The sequence below is a fragment of the Pseudophryne corroboree genome, chromosome 4 (assembly GCF_028390025.1).
Source record: "Pseudophryne corroboree isolate aPseCor3 chromosome 4, aPseCor3.hap2, whole genome shotgun sequence".
In the NCBI taxonomy this organism is placed as follows: Eukaryota; Metazoa; Chordata; class Amphibia; order Anura; family Myobatrachidae; genus Pseudophryne; species Pseudophryne corroboree.
Window position 1 is genome coordinate 862,036,906 of NC_086447.1, and position 26,088 is coordinate 862,062,993.

A 26,088-nucleotide genomic window follows, 5' to 3' on the forward strand; every position below is an offset into this window, starting at 1 on the left:
TTACCTATAAAAATTTCTCTGAATCCACTAGGGGGCAATGGAGAGTTAAGACAGCTGAAGTGTGAAGAATGGAGACCGGCGGTAGCACAATGTATATCAGAAAGTAATCAGAAGTGCACCGCTGGCTCCTCCCCCTTGGGTTCCACAAAAAGATTTGAATAAAAACCTGTCCCTTTCTGTGGTACCGTAACCGGTACAATTACCTCTTGTACCAACAACTTTTGGATTGCTGCCTCTAATGCCCTTACCTTTTGAGGGCATCAAGGAAGACCCGTAGTGAAGAATTGACTGTGAGGGCGGACTAGAATTTCTATCTTGTAACCCTGGGAGACTATATTGTTGACCCAGACTTCTGGAGATGTTTCGGCCCAGGCTTCCTGAAACCATGTTAACCGGGCGCCCACCTTGGGGGATCCAAGATGTGCTGGTAGACTGTCATGCCACGGTCTTGTCAGAGTCCTGTTTTTGGGCTGTTGACTGGGAACGGCCTCTGCCTGTTTCCACGAGGTTGGCCTCTTAAACCACTGGCATGAAAGGACAGTGTCCTAAATGAAGTAAAAGCCGGACCAGAATAACTCCGTCTGACAGCTGGCGTGGTTCTAGGATATGTCGTAGGCAGGAAAGTCAATTTTCCAGATGTGGCCTGTAAAATCCATTTATCTAATTTGGGACCAAACAAATTGTCCCCGACAAAAGGAATAGCTTCGGCTGCATTATTTTTTAGTCCAAATCCACTTCCCAATCTCTGAGTGTTAGTATTCTTCTGGCCAAAACTGACCAAAGGTGAAATATGTGACGCTATCCTGCTAGCATCCTTTGCAGCCTGGCAAAGGTAAGTGGCTGACTCCCAGATATGCTCTGCTAAACGGGATCTATCCTTCTGGATATCTTCCGCCACTACGAGAACTATTTGGCCCGGGTGTGGATCATCAAAATAGGATTTTGGTACTTACCAGGTAAATCCTTTTCTTTAAATCCATAGGGGGCACTGGAGTACTCTTGGGATATGGACGGTTTCCGTAGGAACAAGGCACTGAATATTAAAATTTAGAACTCTCCTCCCCTCCATATCCCAGAGTACCTCAGTGTTTTTTACTGAGCCGAACAGGAGCGATAGAGAGGTTAACAATGGAGAATTACATATAACAGAACGGACAACAATAAAGTTGAGACACAACGTGACTGACAACTAAACAGTTTGCACAATAACCGATAGAACTTGAAACTTGAACCAGTCGGTGAGAATGTGTTACCATACGATTCCCTGAACTTACCGCAAACTAGGTAAAACTGCTCTGGGTGGGCGTCCAGTGCCCCCTATGGATTCAAAGAAAAGGATTTACCTGGTAAGTACCAAAATCCTATTTTCTTTTTCATCCACTAGGGGTCACTGGAGTACTCTTGGGACGTACCAAAGCTTCCCCTGTGGGCGGGAGAGCAGTTTGGCACCTGTAACGCTAGGCGGCCAAAGCTAGATGCTGATGCCGCAAACGTATCAAACTTGTAAAAGCGCACAAACGTGTGCACTGATGACCAGGTAGCCGCACGGCAAAGCTGCGTCGTAGAAGCCCCACAACCAGCTGCCCATGAAGTTCCCACAGAACATGTGGAATGAGCTGTTACTGATGTAGGCGGCTGTAACCTAGCATGAAGGTAAGCCTGACGTATGGTCAGTTTAATCCATCTGGATAAGGTCTGCTTAGAAGCTGGCCAACACATCTTGGCAGCATCATACAGAACAAACGTATCCGTCTTACGAACTGTAGACGTTCGGGACACAAACGCGTAATGCGCGTACCACATCCAAGGTTCCAGAATTTCCTGTCAACACAGGAACTACTATTGGTTGATTGATGTGAAAGGATGACACTACCTTTGGTAGGAAATCGGGATTCGTCCGAAGTTCCGCTCTGTCATCATGAAACACCAAATACGGTGGCTTGCATGACAAGGCACCCAAATCGGAAACACGCCTTGCCGAAGCCAAGGCTAGTAGGAAAATTGTTTTCCAAGTGAGAAACTTAATTTCTCTAACGTCCTAGTGGATGCTGGGGACTCCGTAAGGACCATGGGGAACAGACGGGCTCCGCAGGAGACTGGGCACTCTAAAGAAAGATTCAGTACTATCTGGTGTGCACTGGCTCCTCCCTCTATGCCCCTCCTCCAGACCTCAGTTAGAATCTGTGCCCAGCCAGAGCTGGGTGCTCCTAGTGGGCTCTCCTGAGCTTGCTAAAAAAAAGAAAGTATTTTGTCAGGTTTTTTATTTTCAGAGAGCTTCTGCTGGCAACAGACTCTCTGCTACGTGGGACTGAGGGGAGAGAAGCAAACCTACTCACTGCAGCCAAGTTGCACTTCTTAGGCTACTGGACACCATTAGCTCCAGAGGGATCGAACACAGGTACCTAACCTTGATCGTCCGTTCCCGGAGCCGCGCCGCCGTCCCCCTCGCAGAGCTAGAAGTACAGAAGCAGCAGAAGCAAGAAGACATCGAAATCGGCGGCAGAAGGCTCCTGTCTTCACTTAAGGTAGCGCACAGCACTGCAGCTGTGCGCCATTGCTCCCGCAGCACACCCACACACTCCGGTCACTGTAGGGCGCAGGGGGCACCCTGGGCAGCAATTAAGATACCTGATGGCAAAAATATACATATATACAGTCAGGCACTGTATATATGTGCGAGCCCCCGCCATTTTTACACATGAGAAGCGGGACAGAAGCCCGCCGCTGAGGGGGCGGGGCCTTCTTCCTCAGCACACCAGCGCCATTTTCTCTTCACAGCTCCGCTGGAAGGACGCTCCCCAAGCTCTCCCCTGCAGTATACAGGTGCAATAGAGGGTAAAAAAAGAGGGGGGGCACATAAATTTAGGCGCAGAGAATATATATATATATATATATATATCAAAAAAACAGCAGCTACTGGGTAAACACTAAGGTACAGTGTAATCCCTGGGTTATATAGCGCTGGGGTGTGTGCTGGCATACTCTCTCTCAGTCTCCCCAAAAGCCTTTGTGGGGTCCTGTCCTCAGTCAGAGCGTTCCCTGTATGTGTGCGGTGTGTCTGTACGCTTGTGTCGACATGTTTGATGAGGAAGGATACATGGAGGCAGAACAAGTGCAAATAGATGTGGTGTCGCCCCCGACGGGGCCGACACCTGCTTGGATGGATATGTGGAAGGTGTTAAATGATAATGTAAGCTCCTTACATAACAGATTGGATAAAGCTGTAGCCTTGGGACAGTTGGGGTCTCAACCCATGCCTGCTCCCGGTATCTGTTCACATGGTCGACCATGTTATGGTCGACAGTCATTAGGTCGACCACTATTGGTCGACATGGACGACACATGAAATGGTCGACACATGAAAAGGTCGACATGAGTTTAACTTTTTTCTTTTGGGGAACTTTTCCATACTTTACGATCCACATGGACTACGATTGGAACGGTAAAGTGTGCCGAGCGAAGCGAAGGCACCATGCCCGAAGCATGGCGAGCGAAGCGAGACATGCGAGGGGACGCGGTGCACTAATTGGGGTTCCCAGTCACTTTACGCAAAAAACGACACCAAAAAAAGTTTAAAAAAACTCACGTCGACCTTTTCAGGTGTCGACCTTTCAGGTGTCGTCCATTTTCAGGTGTCGACCGTGTGTCCATGTCGACCATGTCAATGTCGACCTAATGACTGTCGACCATAACATGGTCGACCATTCATACCGGAACCCCTGCTCCCACAGCGCAGAGGCCGTCAGGGTCTCAAAAGCGCCCAATATCCCAGTTAGTTGACACAGACGTCGACACGGAATCTGATTCCAGTGTCTATGACGATGCAAAGTTGCAGCCTAAAATGACTAAAGCCATCCGCTACATGATTGTGGCAATGAAGGATGTGTTACACATTTCTGAGGAAAATCCTGTCCCTGACCAGAGGATTTATATGTATGGGGAGCAAAAGCAAGAAGTGGCTTTTCCCCCGTCACATGAATTGAATGAATTATGTGAAAAAGCGTGGGATTCCCCTGATAGGAAGGTAGTAATTTCCAAGAGATTGCTGATGGCGTATCCTTTCCCGCCAACGGACAGGTTACGCTGGGAATCCTTCCCCAGGGTAGACAAGGCGTTGACACGCTTATCTAAGAAGGTGGCCCTGCCGTCTCAGGATACGGCCGCCCTAAAGGATCCTGCGGATAGAAAGCAGGAAGCCATCCTGAAGTCGGTTTACACACATTCTGGTACGCTGCTGAGGCCAGCAATTGCTTCGGCCTGGATGTGTAGTGCGGTAGCAGCATGGACGGATACTCTGAGGAGTTAGATACCCTGGACAGGGACTCTTGTTCTAATGACCCTGGCACATATCAAGGACGCGGTCCTATATATGCGGGATGCCCAGAGGGACATTTGCCTGCTGGGCTCTAGAGTAAACGCAATGTCCATTTCTGCCAGAAGGGTCTTATGGACTCGGCAATGGACAGGGGATACCGACTCTAAACACATGGAGGTTTTACCTTATAAGGGTGAGGAATTGTTTGGGGACGGTCTCTCAGACCTAGTTTCCACAGCTACGGCTGGGAAGTCAAATTTCTTGCCTTATGTCCCGCCACAGCCTAAGAAAGCACCGTATTACCAAATGCAGTCCTTTCGTTCGCAAAAGAGCAAGAAAGTCAGAGGTGTATCCTTTCTTGCCAGAGGCAGGGGTAGAGGAAAGAGGCTGCACCACGCAGCTAGTTCCCAGGAACAAAAGTCCTCCCCGGCTTCCACTAAATCCACCGCATGACGCTGGGGCTCCACAGGCGGAACCAGGAGCCGTGGGGGCGCGTCTCCGACATTTCAGCCACCAGTGGGTTCGCTCACGGGTGGATCCTTGGGCTATACAAGTTGTGTCTCAGGGATACAAACTGGAATTCGAGGTGACGCCCCCTCACCGTTACCTAAAATCGGCCTTGCCAGTTTCCCGCATGGAAAGGGAGGTAGTGCTGGCAGCAATTCACAAGTTATACCTCCAGCAGGTGGTTGTAAAAGTTCCTCTCCTTCAACAGGGAAGGGGTTACTATTCCACTATGTTTGTAGTACCGAAACCGGACGGTTCGGTCAGACCCATCTTGAATTTAAAATCCCTGAACATTTATCTGAAGAAATTCAAGTTCAAAATGGAATCGCTCAGAGCGGTCATTGCAGGCCTGGAAGAGGGGGATTTTATGGTGTCTCTGGACATCATGGATGCTTACTTGCATGTCTCCATTTATCCACCTCATCAGGAGTGCCTCAGATTTGTGGTACAGGACTGTCATTACCAATTCCAGACGTTGCCGTTTGGGCTCTCCACGGCACAGAGAATATTTACCAAGGTAATGGCGGAAATGATGGTGCTCCTGAGAAAGCAAGGAGTCACAATTATCCCATACTTGGACGATCTCCTCGAGGTCCAGAGAGCAGTTGCTGATCAGCATAGCACACTCTCAGGAAGTGTTGCAACAGCACGGCTGGATTCTGAATATCCCAAAATCGCAGCTGACGCGTCTGCCCTTTCTGGGCATGATTCTGGACACAGACCAGAAGAAGGTGTTTCTCCCGGCGGAGAAGGCTCAGGAGCTCGTGACTCTAGCCAGAGACCTCTTAAAACCGAAACAGGTGTCGGTGCATCACTGCACGCGAGTCCTGGGAAAGATGGTGGCATCATACAAAGCCATTCCCTTCGGCAGGTTCCATGCGAGGATCTTTCAGTGGGATCTGTTGGACAAGTGGTCTGGATCGCATCTTCAGATGCATCAGCTGATCACCCTGTCCCCCAGGGCAAGGGTGTCTCTTCTGTGGTGGCTGCAAAGTGCTCACCTTCTCGAGGGCCGCAGGTTCGGCATACAGGACTGGGTCCTGGTGACCACGGATGCGAGCCTCCGAGGATGGGGGGCAGTCACTCAGGGAAGAAACTTCCAAGGGTTGTGGTCAAGTCAGGAGGCTTGTCTGCACATAAATATCCTGGAACTAAGGGCCATATACAACGCCCTGAGTCAAGCGGAGCCTCTGCTTCGCAACCAACCGGTGCTGATTCAGTCAGACAACATCACCGCAGTGGCTCATGTAAACCGCCAGGGCGGCACAAGAAGCAGAGTGGCGATCGCGGAAGCGACCAGGATTCTTCGTTGGGCGGAGAATCACGTGCAAGCTCTGTCAGCAGTGTTCATTCCGGGAGTGGACAACTGGGAAGCAGACTTCCTAAGCAGGCACGACCTCCACCCGGGAGAGTGGGGACTTCATCAAGAAGTCTTCACGCAGATTGCAAGTTGGTGGGAACTGCAACAGGTGGACATGATGGCGTCCCGCCTCAACAAAAAATGCTCACAGAGGAACCATGGCCTCTGCCTCTTAGACAGGACCTGTTGCAACAGGGGCCCTGTCTGTTCCAAGACTTACCGCGGCTGCGTTTGATGGCATGGCGGTTGAACGCCGAATCCTAGCAGAAAAGGGCATTCCGGATGAAGTTATTCCTACGCTGATAAAGGCTAGGAAGGACGTGACAGCAAAGCATCATCACCGTATATGGCGAAAATATGTTGCTTGGTGTGAGGCCAGAAAGGCCCCTACAGAGGAATTCCAGCTGGGTCGATTCCTGCACTTCCTACAGTCAGGTGTGACTATGGGCCTAAAATTAGGGTCCATAAAGGTCCAGATTTCAGCCCTATCCATCTTCTTTCAAAAAGAACTGGCTTCACTGCCTGAGGTTCAGACGTTTGTTAAGGGAGTGCTGCATATTCAGCCCCCTTTTGTGCCACCAGTGGCACCTTGGGATCTTAACGTGGTGTTGGATTTCCTGAAATCCCACAGGTTTGAGCCACTTAAGACCGTGGAACTAAAGTATCTCACGTGGAAAGTGGTCATGCTGTTGGCTTTAGCTTCAGCTAGGCGTGTGTCAGAATTGGCGGCTTTGTCATGTAAAAGCCCCTATCTGGTTTTCCATATGGACAGGGCAGAATTGCGGACTCGTCCGCAGTTTCTGCCAAAGGTGGTGTCATCTTTTCATTTGAACCAACCTATTGTGGTGCCTGCGGCTACTCGTGACTTGGAGGACTCCAAGTTGCTGGACGTAGTCCGGGCTTAGAAGATTTATGTAACCAGAACGGCTGGAGTCAGGAAGACTGACTCGCTGTTTATCCTGTATGCATCAAACAAGCTGGGTGCTCCTGCTTCAAAGCAAACTATTGCTCGCTGGATCTGTAACACGATTCAGCAGGCTCATTCTGCGGCGGGATTGCCGCAGCCGAAATCAGTGAAAGCCCATTCCACAATGAAAGTGGGCTCTTCTTGGGCGGCTGCCCGAGGGGTCTCGGCATTACAGCTTTGCCGAGCTGCTACTTGGTCGGGTTCAAACACTTTTGCAAAATTCTACAGGTTTGATACCCTGGCTGAGGAGGACCTTGTGTTTGCCCATTCGGTGCTGCAGTCAACCGCACTCTCCCGCCCGTTTGGGAGCTTTGGTATAATCCCCATGGTCCTTACGGAGTCCCCAGCATCCACTAGGACGTTAGAGAAAATAAGAATTTACTCACCGGTAATTCTATTTCTCGTAGTCCGTAGTGGATGCTGGGCGCCCGTCCCAAGTGCGGACTTTCTGCAATACGTGTATATAGTTATTGCTTAACAAAGGGTTATGGTTATGTAGCATCGGTTGAGTGATGCTCAGTTGTTGTTCATACTGTTAACTGGGTTAGTTTATCACAAGTTGTACAGTGTGATTGGTGTGGCTGGTATGAGTCTTACCCTGGATTCCAAAATCCTTTCCTTGTAATGTCAGCTCTTCCGGGCACAGTTTCCTTAACTGAGGTCTGGAGGAGGGGCATAGAGGGAGGAGCCAGTGCACACCAGATAGTACTGATTCTTTCTTTAGAGTGCCCAGTCTCCTGCGGAGCCCGTCTATTCCCCATGGTCCTTACGGAGTCCCCAGCATCCACTACGGACTACGAGAAATAGAATTACCGGTGAGTAAATTCTTATTATCCACTTGGTGTAAGGGTTCAAAATATGAAGACTGTAAGAAATCTAAAACCAGATTCAAGTCCCATGGCGCTGTAGGTAGAATGAATGGAGGCTGTACTCTGAGGACACCTTGCAGAAAAGTGTGTACAGACGGCAATAGAGCCAATCGTCTTTGAAAGTAAATTGACAAAGCAGATACCTGCACCTTTAGTGTAGATAAACGCAGTCCTCCATCTAACCCCGTCTGTAGAAATAACAAAAGACGGGATAACTTGAAAGATGATGTCGGAAACTTCCGATCCTCACACCAACCTATATAGGCACGCCAAATTCTGTAATAATGAGCTGCCGTAACTGGCTTCCTAGCACGTAACATGGTTGGTATAACCGATTCTGGAATGCCCTCTCTCCTTAAGAGGGCGGTCTCAACAGCCACCCCGTCAAACGCAGACGCGCTAAATTGGGGTAAAGGAACGGACCCTGTTGTAACAGGTCCGGACGAAGTGGGAGCGGCCAAGGCTCGTCTGCGAGTAGTCCTCGGAGATCCGAGAACCAAGCTCTCCGAGGCCAATGAGGCGCCACTAGTATGACTGTGACGGACTCTTTTGATCCGTTTTAGCAACAGAGGGAGCAGCGGAAACGGTGGAAACAGGTACACGAGGCTGTACGGCCACGCGACGGTGAAAGCATCCACCGCCACTGCCTTTGGATCTCTCGTTCTGGACACATACTGGGGCGTTTGGTGATTGTGGCGAGATGCCATCAGGTCCACTTGAGGGTAACCCCACCTCTGGGCCAACATGTGAAACACTTCTGGATGTAATGCCCATTCTCCTGGATGAAAATCCCGACTGCTGAGATAATCCGCCTCCCAGTTGTCCACTCCCGCAATGAACACTGCCGACATCATCACTTAGTGACGCTCGGCCCAATTGAGGATTCGAGCTACTTCTCGCATTGCCATGCGGCTTCTCGTTCCTCCTTGTTTGTTGATGTATGCGACCGCCGTCGCATTGTCCGACTGCACCTGGACAGGCTGAGACCGAAGAATGTGCACTGCTTGTTGTAGCGCATTGTAAATTGCCCGGAGTTCCAGGACATTTATAGACAGCAATCTTTCGTGAGCCGCCCAGAGACCCTGGAGCTGACAATTTTGAACTACAGCTCCCCAACCTCTGAGACTCGCGTCCGTCGTTAGAATTATCCAATTCCAGGGCCGAACCGTTTCCCTGCGGTCAGATTGTGTACATTGAGCCACCAGAGTAGAGATACCCTGGCCCGTAGCGACAACCTCACTCTGTGGTGAATCTGCAGATGCGAGGCCGACCACTGTGCGAGCACATCCAGTTGAAAAGGACGTGAGTGAAGTCTCCCGAACTGAAGCGCTTCGAAAGCCGCCACCATTGTGCCTAAGAGGCGAATGCACAAATGTACAGAGACTGTGCGTGGCTTGAGCACCAATCGAACCAGGTGACGAATGATCTGTACTTTGTTCTGGTAAGTAAATTCTTTGATTTACCGTATCGAGAATCATACCTAGGAATTGCAGTCGTTGAGATGGAATCAGATGTGATTTCATGAAGTTGACAATCCAACCGTGCTGAACTAGGACATCGTACGTCAGCAACGCATGTTGGAGGAGCATCTGTTGAGACGGAGCTTTGATGAGCAGATCGTCCAAGTACGGAACTATCATCACTCCCAGGGATCTGAGATGAGCTATCACAGACATCACTTTGGTGAATATCCGAGGCGCTGACGAGAGGCCAAACGGTAGAGCCTGAAACCGGTAATGGTTCTGCCGGATTGCAAACCGCAAGAACCTCTGATGAGGTGGCCAAATCGGAATGTGTAAATACGCATCTTTGAGATCCAGCGCAATCATGAATTCCTGTGGCTCTAAACCTGCAATTACCGACCGCAGAGATTCCATCTTGAATCTGTAGTAAGTGACATACTGATTGAGGCCCTTTAAGTTCAATATTGGCCTGACCGAGCCATCCGGCTTTGGTACCACAAACAGACTGGAATAATAACCCTGCCCCTGTTGGTGTACAGGGACCGGAATCAAAACTGCTGACTCCAGCAGAGACTGAATGGCAAGTTGCAGAACCGCCCGTTTGTCGTCCGACACAGGCAGTCCTGTCTTGAAAAACCGCAGTGGCGGAAGACAGTCGAACTCTATTTTGTAACCTTTGAGCACTAAATTGCGGATCCACCCATCTGTGGACGTCTGGAACCACGCCAAATGGAACGTCTGAAGGCGTGCTCCCACAACTGGAGATCCAAGATGGGCTGGGAGTCAGTCATGCCACTGGCTTGTCGGTGACCTTAGCGTCTTGACGACTGGCGTTAGTTTGTTGGAAACTACGCCCTCGACCTCGTCTACCGGCCGTGGCTGGTCCCCTACCACGGCCTCGAAAGGGCTGAGGCCGAAAGGATTTGAACGCCGGGCCCAAGTATTTCCGCCTAGGCGCCGTTGGAGGCAATGGTAAGAAAACAGACTTACCACCCGTGGCCTCAGCAATCCATTTGTCCAATTCAGGACCAAACAACTTCTCACCACCGTAAGGTAACGCCTATATACCTCTTTTGACCTCCGCTTGCCAAGAGCGCAGCCAGAGTGCTCGTCGTGCTGCAACTAGCGACGATGAAAGGCGAGAAGTGAGCTGACAGACGTCAGTAGAAGCTGTACATAGATAATCAGCAGCTTCCCAGATTTGATCAGCGAGAAGTATAAGGTGATCGTCATGTAGGGCAGACTTGAGTTCTGTTATCCATACAATTAGCGCCTTAGTTACCCAAATGCCAACCAACCCAGGTCTAAGCAACACTCCTGCTGCTATATATATGGATTTTAGCATAGCTCCAATTTTACGGTCTGAAGGGTCTTTAAGCGTAGTAGCCGTTGGTACTGGTATGGTTAAATTTCTTTGTAAGTTTAGACACAGACGAATCCACCAATGGCGGATTCTCCCATGTAGCGGTCACAGACTCCGGAAACAGGTAACTAGACTTAAATCTGCGAGGTATAGAAAACCGTTTATCCGGATTCTTTCGTGTTTCCAGTAACATCTTAAGAGATTCCGAAACCGGAAAACACATCGGAGTCCTCTGTCGTTTAACAAAGACGACTTCATCATTTGTCAGAGGCTCCTCAGATTCTGTAAACCTCAGAGACTGACGCACCGCTCTGATGAGATTATCAATGCCTGGGCTGTCAAAATCTTCACTATCGGACTGCTGGTCTACTTCGCCCTCCTCACCGTCATCTTGCGCAGAGAGTCTGGCATAGAATCATCAGACTGTAACATAGCAGAAACTGGTAAATCATAAGACAAAGTAAATTTATCCCTACTACCCAAAATGGACTTAGACTCAGATCTTGCCGCTTCCCGCTCCTGTCGAGCCGCGGCCAATTCTGATTGCAATCCAGCCATGACATCTGCTAGCATAGCCCATGGAGGGTCCGGGGACAAAACCGGCTTAGACAGCGGAGCAGAGATTGTATTATTTCGTAGCTGAATCCACAAAACATACTGCGCATGTGGTAGAACCATCCGGTAACACACTGTCACAGACATGGCAGTGCTTTTTTGGTTTTGCCGGTGCCTTACTCATTATGCAGACAGACAATACAACATACAAAGACAGACAACCTGCACGACTCTATCTGGCAAAGTGTAGTGCACGTGGCCAGTACTATATGAAACTGATCCCAAATTCCCACCTACACCCCTGCGCCTCCGGTGGAGTAGAGATGTAGTACAGGAACGTTCTGGAATCACAAACTGGAAGACAGGAAGCAAGATTAAAATGGCCACCATGCCTCGCAGTGCAGGGTATATGTAACAAGTGCAGCCAACCCTGTAATATAGGCTTAACAGCCTATTTTATCAATGTCACCCCCCTTATGCAGCCCTCAGCTAATGTCACCCCCCCCCCCCCTTCTGCTCCCTCCCCCGTGGCCCGTGTACCGCTGTCTGAGCGGGAATTACCGGGGAGCGGGTATCTCACTCCCAGCGCAATCAGGGTGCAGGGAGCCGGGGAGCGCTGTAATGGAGCTCGGTCCTACAGCGGCGGCCGGCGGGTCTCAGCGGTGGAGGCGGCGCTGCTCGGAGCGGTTGCCGGGGCGGCCTGTCAGGAGAGGCAGGTGCGGGCGCAGTGAGAGCGGCGTCAGTGACCAGTGTCCCCCCACAGCGGGGCGGCAGCGTGCGCTGACCGCCCCGTACCCCAAGCATACCTGACTCCAGAGGCGAAGGCTGTGACGGGGCTTCTATCTGTAAGCTCCGTCCAGCTGTAGCAGCAGTCAGGGAATGAGCTGCGTGTGGCTGTGAGGGTGCTCTTTGTGAGGACCAACACGCCATGCGCTGCTCCGTGCAGCGGCACTATCCCGGACCCAAGTTTTTACAGAAACTGGGAAGGGATGTGCTGTGAGCAAAAAATGTAAAAGTAGGAAAAATAAAAATATTCAAAGTAGTATGGTTAAGCTCCACACAAGCCCTGTTGCTACGAGAAGCACAGAAAAAACACTGAGGTACTCTGGGATATGGAGGGGAGGAGAGTTCTAAATTTTAATACTCAGTGCCTTGTTCCTACGGAAACCGTCCATATCCCAAGAGTACTCCAGTGACCCCTAGTGGATGAAAAAGAAATAGACAGTGTCTAGGTCGACAGGGTTGGAAGGGAGACATGTGCTAGGTCGACATGTCAAAAGGTCGACATAAGTTGTTTGTTTTTTTGGTGTAGTTTTCTGCGTGCAGTGACCGGGAAGCCGAATTAGAGCACACCGTGTCCGCTCGCCATGCTTCGGGCAAGGTGCCTCGCTCCGTTACCGCTTTGCTCGGCACAGATTACCGTTCCAATCGTAGTCCACGTGGACTGTTAAGTATGAAAAAGTTCAAAAAAAGTAGTGAAAAACTTATGTCGACCTTTTGACCTAGCACATGTCGACCTAGAAACCCTGTCGACCTTCCAACCTTGTCGACCTATAGTGATCGACCTAAACATTGTCGATCTTCAGACTGGATCCCACCCTAGCAACAATGGCCTTATTAACCCAGGCCACTCACCAGCGTCGGTCTGTGGGATGCCCCTGCTGCCACAAAGATGGATTTAAGCGCAGCGTCCAACTTGCGGTCCGAAGCATCCTTTAAATCAGGGGTGGGTAACCTTTTTTCTACCAAGGGCCATTTGGATATTTATAAATATCCTTCGGGGGCCATACAAAAATTATCAACTTAAAAATGAGCCTGCCCCCAATAGATATGCCCCCAGTCAGTAGTTATGCCCCCAGTAGATATACCCCCAGTCAGTTGTTATGCCCCAGTAGATATGCCCCCAGTCACTTGTTATGCTCCATTAGATATGCCACCAGTCAGTTGTTATGCCCCATTAGATATGCCCCCTAGTACCGACGCTTACACACATACATTAAAAGAAAAAAACTACAATACTCACCAGCCCCGCTCCTCTTTCCGGACCGTTGCCTGGCCACTCACTCCTCAGAACTATGGGAGAGAAGTCATGACATCTCTCCCATAACACCGCACAGCAGCACACGCACACTGCCATAGCCAGAAGCCGGAGCTCAGGAGTGAGCTCCTGCCTCCGGCTGCTACTGAGGGTAAGAAGCCAGGCGCCCACTAGTAACAAAATCTCAGCGGGCGCCCGGCTAGGTGTGCCGGGCTGGATCAAGTGGCTCTGCGGGCCTTATACGGCCCTTGGGCCCGAGGTTCCCCACCCCTGCTTTAAATGTAGTCACATTTGGTTTTGGCATGATAGTCTTTGACAATCTAGCTAAAGACGCATCTACACTGGGTGGAATCTCCCATTTCGTCATGACCCAGTTAGGCAAGGGATAATTTACCGTAAATTTCTTGGGCAACTGGAAGCGCTTATCTGGCCGTTTCCAAACTTCACTCATCTGGTCTAGGAGTGTCTTAGGTAAGGAAAAAACCTGCTGTTTGTGGCTTTTGAGACTCAAACAGATCGAAAACCTCGGGTTCCTTAACCTTTTCTTCTTTGAAGTTAAGGACCTGTTTTACTGCCTCAAGAAGGGGTTCTAACCCCTTAATCTCAGACTCCTCCTCCTGAGGAGTAACCTCAAACACCTCCTCAATCGACTTGCAGAACAGGAAGGGGTCTCTTAACTGATTTGTGCACAGCTTTCTCTGAGTAGGTGGTGCAAGTCTAATTAAGAATTCTTCCATAGTTTTAGAAAAATCCGCAGCCCATTCTAAAATGTTGCTTGCGAGATTCCGCCATTTCCCTTGAAATGTCTGCTAGGGCATTTTCCCATGTTCCGGACGGACCACTACCTCCCGCCTGTGCGTCCATACAGAGACATGGGCTATGGCTGTATATGTAGGACACCTTACCATAACTACTGTAATGTGCCTCAGCGTACAAGTATACACAAAACACTTACATTCCTATGTATATTAAACCTGACAGGGTTACTAAATTATGTATGGTTTTATTGTATTTAAGTGTACATATGTGATGTATTTAATTGCATAATGTTAGCTTGATTGTGGGTATGGTTGGAGGAAATATAATGAGGGGGGTGGGGGGATTTTTCAAAGCTTGGAGAGATAAATCTGCGGCTTTAAACAAATTCTTTTGCTGCTAAAACACTCCTCTGAAGTACTTGAGGCCTGATTCAGGTTTGTTAGCAAAGCAAAAAAGCACACAACTGGGCAAAACCATGCTGCACTGCAGGGGGGGCAGATGTAACATGTGCAGAGAGTTAGATTTGGGTGGGGTGTGTCCATACTGAAATCTAAATTGCAGAGTAAAAAATAAAGCAGCCAGTATTTACCCTGCACAGAAACAAAATATCCCACCCAAATCTAACTCTCTTTGCACATGTTATATCTGCCTACCCTGCAGTGCACATGGTTTTACCCAGTTGGGTGGGGTTTTTTTTTTTGCATTGGTAACAAACCTGAATCAAACCCTTAGTACACCAGGGGTTCCCAACCACGTTCTCTAGGCACACTAAAAGTCCATGTTTTAAGTAAAGCCATAATTGAGTACAGGTGACTTAATACCGCAGCTATTTTCATTTAATCATCTGTGCTCAATCACGAACCTCACTTAATCCTGGAAAAAAGAAAAAATACAACAGTAACACATTTTAACACTTAAACTACTACGTCTCACCAGTGTGATGCCTCAGACTTGAACCTTAGGAATGTTAGTGACTCACCTGAAATCACCTGGCCCTGGTAGACAGGACCATATTTTTTGGCAAAAAAAAACAAAACTATGCGAAGAGCCTCAAATTTTGCTTCCTGTTAATTTGTAGTTTATTATAACTGTTCTGATAGGCAGTGTTCTTAGTGTTGTGTGCATGTACATTTTTTCTCTTTTTTCTGTATTGCACTTCAAGTCTCAACATGGTAGCGCCTCATATTTAGAATTAGGATGTGCAGTCCAGCCCCCACCCCCCCATATCACTAAAACCTGGACTGTTCCTGTGCCTTGAACTAAGAAGCGGAACTGCTGAGTGAAGGATGAGACAACAAACCGTTGCCGGCCTTTAAACCAATCCCCGGCAAGTCAGTCTGACAGCAGTGACGGCTCTTGGATGATGGCTATGAAAACTCAATTTCAAGAACTGCCTAACTACCCACTGAGCACTGTACATAAGATGGGTACACACTAATAGATATATCTGCAGATCAATTGATCTGCAGATATATCTATGGACGGATCGGGCAGTGTGCTGTGCATACACACTGCCCGATCCGTCGGGGACTGACGTCATGAACTGGGCGGGCGTGTACACACGCCCGCCCAGTTCAGCTGTTCATCACCACCGGCCGCCGCAGCACGTGTACAGGCGGTTGGCCGACCGCCCCGTACACACAGCGACGCGCCAATATATCGGTAGATATATTGGCCGTCGGCTGTGCTGCGCGGCCGACGCGATACGTCTGAACGACGAAGTTCACAGACGTATCGGCCGTACACACTGGCCGACGGTCCCGCGATATATCGGCCGTTCAAGAGAACGGCCGATATATCGACCAGTGTGTACGGGCCTATAGAATGATTAAATTGATACATTGGCTAGAGTGATCACTGTTTCGGGGTGAAGGTTGGTAATGGCTAAAATTCCATCCATAACCAACGTGATAACGTTTCTGCAGGATCTTGCGTGCGCCCTCTGCAATTGTCATTTGTTTCCATTATAGAATTGAGAAAATAGGATTTTGGTACTTACCAGGTAAATCCTTTTCTTTGAATCCATAGGGGGCACTGGAGTACTCTTTTGGGATATGGACGGCCTCCATAGGAACAGGGCACTGAATATTTAAATTTAGAACACTCCACCCCTCCATATCCCAGAGTACCACAGTGTTTTTTACTGAGCCGAACAGGAGCTATAGAGAGGTTGACAATGGAGTATTACATATAACATAACGGACAACAGTGAAGTTGACACATAACGTTACTGACAACTAAACCGTTGACACCATAACCAGCACTTGATAATTTGAACCAGTCAGTGAGAGTGTGTTACCATAAGATCCCCTGAGCTTATTACAAACCAGGTAAAACTGCTCTGGGTGGGCATCCAGTGCCCCCTATGGATTCAAAGAAAAGGATTTACCTGGTAAGTACCAAAATCCTATTTTCTATTTCATCCACTAGGGGTCACTGGAGTACTCTTGGGACGTACCAAAGCTTCCCCCTTGGGCAGGAGAGCTGTTTGGCACCTGTAACACTAGGCGGCCAAAGCTAGATGCTGATGCCGCAAACGTATCAAACTTGTAAAAGCGCACAAACGTGTGCACTGATGACCATGTAGCCGCACGGCAAAGCTGCGTCGTAGAAGCTCCACGACCAGCTGCCCATGAAGTTCCCACAGAACGTGTGGAATGAGCCGTTACTGATGTAGGCGGCTGTAACCTAGCATGAAGATAAGCCTGACGTATGGTCAGTTTTATCCATCTGGATAAGGTCTGCTTAGACGCTGGCCAACCCATCTTGGCAGCATCATAGAGAACAAACAACGTATCAGTCTTACGAACTGTAGACGTTCGGGATACATAAACGCGTAATGCGCGTACCACATCCAGAGTTCCAGAATGTCCTGTTAACACAGGAACTACTATTGGTTGATTGAGGTGAAAAGAGGACACTACCTTTGGTAAGAAAGCGGGATTCGTCCGAAGTTCCGCTCTGTCATCATGAAACACCAAATATGGTGACTTGCATGACAAGGCATCCAAATCTGAAACACGCCTTGCCGAAGCTAAGGCTAGAAGAAATTTTTTTTCCAAGTGAGAAATTTTATATCCACTTGCTGTAAGGGTTCAAAATATGAAGACTGTAAGAAATCTAAAACCAGATTCAAGTCCCATGGCGCTGTAGGTGGAATGAATGGAGGCTGTACTCTGAGGACACCTTGCAGAAAAGTTTGTACTGACGGCAATAGAGCCAATCGTCTTTAATAAATTGACAACGCAGATACCTGCACCTTTAGTGTAGATAAACGCAGTCCTCCATCTAACCCCGTCTGTAGAAATAACAAAAGACGGGATAACTTGAAAGCTGATGTCGGAAACTTCCGAGCTTCACACCAACCTATATAGGCACGCCAAATTCTGTAATAATGGGCTGCCGTAACTGGCTTCCTAGCGCGTAACATGGTTGGTATAACCGATTCTGGAATGCCCTCTCTTCTTAAGAGTGCGGTCTCAATAGCCAACCCGTCAAAAGGAGCCGCGCTAAATCGGGGTAAAGGAACGGACCCTGTTGTAACAAGTCCGGACGTAGTGGGAGCGGCCAAGGATCGTCTGCGAGTAGTCCGCGGAGATCCGAGAACCAAGCTCTCCGAGGCCAATGAGGCGCCACTAGTATGACTGTGACAGACTCTCTTTTGATCCGTTTTAGCACCAGAGGGAGCAGCGGAAACGGTGGAAACAGATACACTAGGCTGTACGGCCAAGCGATTGTGAGAGCATCCACCGCCACTGCCTTTGGATCTCTCGTTCTGGACACATACTGGAGCGTTTGGTGATTGTGGCGAGACACCATCAGGTCCACTTGAGGGTAACCCAACCTCTGGACCAACACGTGAAACACTTATGGATTTAATGCCCATTCTCCTGGATGAAAATCCCGACGGCTGAGATAATCTGCCTCCCAGTTGTCCACTCCCGGAATGAACACTGCCGACAGTATCACCTGGTGGTATTCTGCCCAATTGAGGATTCAAGCTACTTCCCGCATGGCCATGCGGCTTCTCGTTCCTCCTTGTTTGTTGATGTATGCGACTGCCGTCGCGTTGTCTGACTGCACTTAGACAGTCAGAGACCGAAGCACGTGTACTGCTTGTCGTAGCGCATTGTAAATTGCGGAGTTCCATGACATTTATAGACAGCAATCTTTCGTGATCCGCCCAGAGACCCTGGAGGTGACAATTTTGAACTACAGCTCCCCAACCTCTGAGACTCGCGTCCGTCGTTAGAATTATCCAATTCCAGCCGCCGAACAGTTTCCCTGCGGTTAAAATTGTGTACCTTGAGACACCAGAGTAGAGACACCCTTGCCCTTGGTGACAACCTCACCCTGTAGTGAATCTGCAGATGCGAGCCCGACCACTGTGCGAGCACATCCAGTTGAAATGGACGTGAGTGAAATCTTCCGAACTGAAGCGCTTCGAAAGCCGCCACCATTGTTCCTAAGAGGCGAATGCACAAATGTACCGAGACTGTGCGTGGCTTGAGCACTAATTGTACCAGATGGCGAATAATCTGTACTTTGTTGTGGTAGGTAAATTCTTTGATTTACCGTATCGAGAATCATACCTAGGAATTGAAGTCGTTGAGACGGAATTAGATGTGATTTCTTGAAGTTGACAATCCAACTGTGGTGAACCAGTACATTGTACGTTAGCAGCGCATGTTGGAGAAGCATCTGTTGAGACGGGGCTTTGATGAGCAGATCGTCTAAGTACGGAACTATTGTCACTCCCAGGGATCTGAGATGAGCTATCATCACAGACATCACTTTGGTGAATACCCGAGGCGCTTGCGAACAGCCCAACGGTAGAGCCTGAAACAGGTAATAGTTCTGGCGTATTGCAAACCGCAAGAACCTCTGATGAGGTTGCCAAATCGGAAAGTGTAAGTACGCATCCTTGAGATCTAGCGCAATCATGAATCCCTTTGGCTCTAAACCTGCAATTACTGAGCGCAGAGATTCCATCTTGAATCTGTAGTAAGTGACGTACCGATTGAGACCCTTCTAAGTTCAATATTGGCCTGACTGAGCCATCCGGCTTCGGTACCACAAACAGACTGGAATAATAACCCTGACCCTGTTGGTGTACAGGGACCGGAATCAAAACTGCTGAATCCAGTAGGGACTGAATGGCAATTTGCAGAACCGCCCTCTTGTCGACCGAGAGAGGTAGTCCTGTCTTAAAAAACCGCAGTGGCGGAAGACAGTCGAACTCTATTTTGTAACCTCTTAACACTAAATTGCGGATCCACCCATCCGCAGATGTCTGGAACCACACCAAATGGAACGTCTGGCGCGTGCTCCCACAATCGGAGAACCGAGATGGGCTGGTAGCCCGTCATGCCACTGGCTTGTCGGTGACCTTAGCGTCCTGACAACTTGTGTTGGTTTGTTGGAAACCACGTCCTCGACCCCGTCTACCAGGCGTGGCTGGTCCTCTGCCACGTCCGCGAAAGGACTGAGGTCTAAAGGATTTGAACGCAGGTCCAGAGTATCTCTGTCTTGGTACCGTTGGAGGGAATGGTAAGAAAACCGACTTTCCTCCCGTGGCCTCAGAAATCCATTTGTCCAATTCAGGACCAAACAACTTCTCGCCACCGTAAGGTAACGCCTCTATACCTCTTTTGACCTCTGCCTCCGCTTGCCAAGAACGCAGCCAGAGAGCTCGTCGTACTGTAACCAGTGACGATGAAATGCGAGAAGTGAGCTGACAGACGTCAGTAGAAGCTGTACATAGATACTCCGCAGCCTCACACATTTGATCAGCAAGAAGTATAAGGTGATCGTCTTGTAGGGCAGACTTGAGTTCTGTTATCCATACTATGAGCGCCTTAGTGACCCAGATGCCAACCAACCCAGGTCTCAGCAGCACTCCTGCTACTATATACATGGACTTTAGCATAGTTTCTATTTTGCGGTCTGAAGGGTCTTTAAGCGTAGTAGCAGTTAGCACTGGTATGGTTAATTTCTTTGTAAGTTTCGACACCGACGAATCAACCATTGGTGGATTCTCCCATGTACATGTCACAGAGTCTGGAAACTGGTAACTAGACTTAAATCTGCGAGGTATAGAAAACCGTTTATCTGGATTCTGTCGTGTTTCTACTATCTTATTAAGAGACTCCGAAACAAGAAAACACATTGGAGTTCTCCGTCGTTTAGTAAATACGACTTCATCATTTGTCAGAAGCTCCTCAGTTTCTGTAAACTTCAGAGACTGACGCACCGCTCTGATGAGATTATCAATGCCCGAGCTGTTAAAATCCTCACTATCTGACTCCACTTCGCCCTCCTCACCCTCATCTTGTGCCGTGAGGTCTGGGATGGAATCGTCAGAATGCAACATAGCCGAAACAGGTAAATCATAAGACATTTGAAATTTATCCCGTCTACCCAAAATGGATTTGGCCTTTCGCAAGGCTGAGACGCCTCCGGTAGTTCTGGCGGTCTCACCCTCAGATCTTGCCGCTACCAGCTCTTGTCGAGCGGAGGTCAATTCTGATTGCAACCCAGCCAGTACATTGGCTAGCATTTCCCATGGAGGGTCTGGGGAGGAAACTGGCTTTAAAACCAGAGCAGAAATTGTATTCGTAACTGAATCCACAAAACATACCTTACATGTGGTAGATCCATCCGGTAACACACTGCTACAGGCCTTGCAGTGAGCCTGCTTTATAATTTTTGCTGGTGCCTTACTCATTATGGAGACAGACTGTACACTATACAAAGACAGACAATTGCACGACTCCGTAAAATAGTACTAAGGTGTGTGTGATATATATACAGGTTGAGTATCCCTTATTCAAAATGCTTGGGACCAGAGGTATTTTGGATATGGGATTTTTCCGTATTTTGGAATAATTGCATCCCATAATGAGATAATAAGAATTTACTTACCGATAATTCTATTTCTCGGAGTCCGTAGTGGATGCTGGGGTTCCTGAAAGGACCATGGGGAATAGCGGCTCCGCAGGAGACAGGGCACAAAAAAGTAAAGCTTTTAACAGATCAGGTGGTGTGCACTGGCTCCTCCCCCTATGACCCTCCTCCAGACTCCAGTTAGGTACTGTGCCCGGACGAGCGTACACAATAAGGGAGGCAATTTGAATCCCGGGTAAGACTCATACCAGCCACACCAATCACACCGTACAACTTGTGATCTAAACCCAGTTAACAGTATGATAACAGAAAGAGCCTCTTAAAGATGGCTCCTTAACAATATAACCCGAATTTGTTAACAATAACTATGTACAGTATTGCAGATAATCCGCACTTGGGATGGGCGCCCAGCATCCACTACGGACTCCGAGAAATAGAATTATCGGTAAGTAAATTCTTATTTTCTCTATCGTCCTAAGTGGATGCTGGGGTTCCTGAAAGGACCATGGGGATTATACCAAAGCTCCCAAACGGGCGGGAGAGTGCGGATGACTCTGCAGCACCGAATGAGAGAATTCCAAGTCCTCTTTTGCCAGGGTATCAAATTTGTAGAATTTTACAAACGTGTTTTCCCCCGACCACGTAGCTGCTCGGCAGAATTGTAATGCCGAGACCCCTCGGGCAGCCGCCCAAGATGAGCCCACCTTCCTTGTGGAATGGGCCTTAACAGATTTAGGCTGTGGCAGGCCTGCCACAGAATGAGCAAGTTGAATTGTGTTACAAATCCAACGAGCAATCGTCTGCTTAGAAGCAGGGGCACCCAACTTGTTGGGTGCATATAGTATCAACAGCGAGTCAGATTTTCTGACTTCAGCCGTCCTTGAAATGTATATTTTTAAGGCTCTGACAACGTCCAACAACTTGGAGTCCTCCAAGTCGCCAGTGGCCGCAGGCACCACAATAGGTTGGTTCAGGTGAAACGCTGATACCACCTTAGGGAGAAAATGCGGACGAGTCCTCAGTTCTGCCCTATCCGAATGGAAGATTAGATAAGGGCTTTTATAAGATAAAGCCGCCAATTCAGATACTCTCCTGGCGGAAGCCAGGGCCAGTAACATAGTCACTTTCCATGTGAGATATTTAAAATCCACCTTTTTCAATGGTTCAAACCAATGGGATTTGAGGAAATCTAAAACTACATTTAGATCCCACGGTGCCACCGGAGGCACCACAGGAGGCTGTATATGCAGTACTCCTTTAACAAAAGTCTGTACCTCAGGAACTGAGGCCAATTCTTTATGGAAGAATATTGACAGGGCCGAAATTTGAACCTTAATAGATCTCAATTTGAGACCCATAGACAATCCTGATTGTAGGAAATGTAGGAAACGACCCAGTTGAAATTCCTCCGTCGGAACACTCCGATCCTCGCACCACGCGACATATTTTCGCCAAATGCGGTGATAATGTTTCGCGGTGACTTCCTTCCTTGCCTTAATCAAGGTAGGAATGACTTCTTCTGGAATGCCTTTCCCTTTTAGGATCTGGCGTTCAACCGCCATGCCGTCAAACGCAGCCGCGGTAAGTCTTGAAAGAGACAGGGACCCTGTTATAGCAGGTCCCTTCTCAGAAGTAGAGGGCACGGGTCGTCCGTGACCAACTCTTGAAGTTCCGGGTACCAAGTCCTTCTTGGCCAATCCGGAGCCACTAGTATTGTTCTTACTCCTCCTCACCGTATAATCTTCAATACCTTTGGTATGAGAGGCAGAGGAGGAAACACATATACTGATTTGTACACCCAAGGTGTTACCAGTGCGTCCACAGCTATTGCCTGTGGATCTCTTGACCTGGCGCAATACTTGTCCAGTTTCTTGTTGAGGCGAGACGCCATCATGTCTACCATTGGTCTTTCCCAACAGTTTATTAGCATGTGGAAGACTTCTGGATGAAGACCCCCCTCTCCCGGGTGAATATCGTGTCTGCTGAGGAAGTCTGCTTCCCAGTTGTCCACGCCCGGGAAGAACACTGCTGACAGTGCTATTACGTGATTCTCCGCCCAGCGAAGAATGTTGGCAGCTTCTGCCATTGCACTCCTGCTTCTTGTGCCGCCCTGTCTGTTTACATGGGCGACCGCCGTGATGTTGTCCGACTGAATCAACACCGGTTTTCCTTGCATGGAGTGGTTCCGCCTGGCTTAGAGCGTTTTAGATTGCTCTTAGTACCAGAATGTTTATGTGAAGAGACTTTTCCAGGTTCGTCCATACCCCCTGGAAGTTTCTTCCTTGTGTGACTGCTCCCCAACCTCTCAGGCTGGCGTCCGTGGTCACCAGGATCAAATCCTGTATGCCGAATCTGCGGCCCTCCAATAGATGAGCCTTTTGCAACCACCACAGAAGATATACCCTTGTCCTTGGCGACAGGGTTATTCGCAGGTGCATCTGAGGATGCGACCCTGACCATTTGTCCAACAGATCCCTTTGGAAAATTCTTGCATGGAATCTGCCGAATGGAATTGCTTCGTAAAAAGCCACCATTTTTCCCAGGACTCTTGTGCATTGATGTACAGACACCTTTCCTGGTTTTAGGAGGTTCCTGACAGGTCGGATAACTCCTTGGCTTTTTCCTCGGGAAGAAAAACCTTTTTCTGAACCGTGTCCAGAATCATCCCTAGGAACAGCAGACGTATCGTCGGAAAACAGCTGCGATTCTTGGAATATTTAGAATCCAGTCGTGCCGTCGAAGAACTACTTTAGATAGTGCTCTTCCGACCTCCAACTGTTCTCTGGAACTTGCCCTTTTTAGGTCGTGCAAGTAAGGGATAATTTAGATGCCTTTTTTCTTTGAAGAAACATCTTTTCGGCCATTACCTTGGTAAAAAGGCCCGGGGTGCCGTGGATAATTCAAACGGCATCGTCTGAAACTGATATTGACAGTTCTGTACCACGAACCAGAGGTACCCTTGATGAGAAGGACAAAATTTGGACATGGAGGTAATCCTTGATGTCCAGGGACACCATATAGTCCCCTTTTTTCCGGTTCGCTATCACTGCTCTGAGTGACTTTATCTCGATTTGAACCTTTTATGTAAGTGTTCAAAACATTTTAGATTTAGACTATGTGTCACCAAGCCGGCTGGCTTCAGTACCACAATATAGTGTGGAAAAATAATACCCTTTTCCTTGTCGTAGGAGGGGTACTTTGATTATCACCTGCTGGATATACAGCTTGTGAATTGTTTCCAATGCTGCCTCCCTGTCGGAGGGAGCCGTTGGTAAAGCAGACTTCAGGAACCTGCGAGGAGAAGATGTCTCGACTCTCCAATCTTTACCCCTGGGATAATACTCGTACGATCTAGGGGTCAACTTGCGAGTGATCCCACTGCGCCCTGAGACTCTTGAGACTACCCCCCCACCTTGAGTCCGCTTGCACGGCCCCAGCGTCATGCTGAGGACTTGGCAGACGCGGTGGAGGGCTTCTTTTCCTGGGAAAGGGCTGCCTGCTGCAGTCTACTTCCCTTACCTCTATGTCTGGGCAGATATGACTGGCCTTTTGCCTGCATGCCCTCATGGGAAAGGAAAGATTGAGGCTGAAAAGACGGTGTCTTTTTTAGCTGAGATGTAACTTGGGGTAAAAAAGGGTTGGATTTCCCAGCTGTTGCTGTGGTCCCCAGGTCCGATGGACCGACCCCCAAATAACTCCTTCCCTTTATACAGCAATACTTCCATCTGCCGTGTGGGATCTGTATCACCTGACCACTGTCGTGTCCCTGACATCTTCTGGGAGATATGGACAACGCACTTATCTTGATGCCAGAGAGCAAATATCCCTCTGTGCATCTCACATACATATATATAGAATGCATCCTATTAAATGCTCTACATGAATAAAATATTTTCAGTCAGGGAATCCGACCAAGCCAACCCAGCACTGCATCTCCAGGCTGATGGCGATCGCTGGTCGCAGTATAACCACCGTATGTGTGTATATACTTTTTAGGATATTTTTCCAGCTTCCTATCAGCTGGCTCCTTGAGGGCGGCCGTATCTGGAGACGGTAACGCCACTTGATAAGCGTGTGAGCGCCTTATCACCCTAAGGGGTGTTTCCCAACGTACCCTAATTTCTGGCGGGAAAGGGTATAACGCCAATATTTGCTATCGGGGTAACCCTACGCATCATCACACACTTCATTTTATTTTATCTGATTCAGGAAAAACTACAGGTAGTTTTTTCACTCCCACATAATACCCTTTCTTGTGGTACTTGTAGTATCAGAAACACGTAACACCTCCTTCATTGCCCTTAACGTGTGGCCCTAATGAGAAATACGTTTGTTTATTCACCGTCGACACTGTATTCAGTGTCCGTGTCTGTGTCTGTGTCGACCGACTGAGGTAAATGGGCGTTTTTAAAACCCCTGACGGTGTTTCTGAGACGCCTGGACCGGTCCTAATAGATTGTCGGCCGTCTCATGTCGTCAACCGACCTTGCAGCGTGTTGACATTCTCACGTAATTCTCTAAATAAGCCATCCATTCCGGTGTCGACTCCCTAGAGAGTGACATCACCATTACAGGCAATTTCTCCGCCTCCTCACCAACATCGTCCTCATACATGTCGACACACACGTACCGACACACAGCACACTCGGGAATGCTCTGACAGAGGACAGGACCCACTAGCCCTTTGGGGAGACAGAGGGAGAGTCTGCCAGCACACACCAAAAACGCTATAATTATATAGGGACAACCTTATATAAGTGTTTCTCCCTTATAGCATCTTTTATATATATACAATATCGCCAAAATCAGTGCCCCCCCTCTCTGTTTTAACCCTGTTTCTGTAGTGCAGTGCAGGGGAGAGCCTGGGAGCCTTCTCTCCAGCTTTTCTGTGAGAGAAAATGGCGCTGTGTGCTGAGGAGATAGGCCCCGCCCCTTTTTCGGCGGGCTCGTCTCCCGCTATTTTTGAAGTTAGGCAGGGGTTAAATA

At 48.7% G+C, this 26,088-nt stretch overlaps 1 protein-coding gene across 1 annotated transcript in view; it reads right to left on the minus strand.

Annotated features, from left to right (window-relative positions):
- The window catches only part of MSH6 (mutS homolog 6), a 97,706-nt gene that overhangs the window by 23,004 nt on the left and 48,614 nt on the right, over positions 1–26,088 (minus strand). The window lies entirely within an intron of this gene.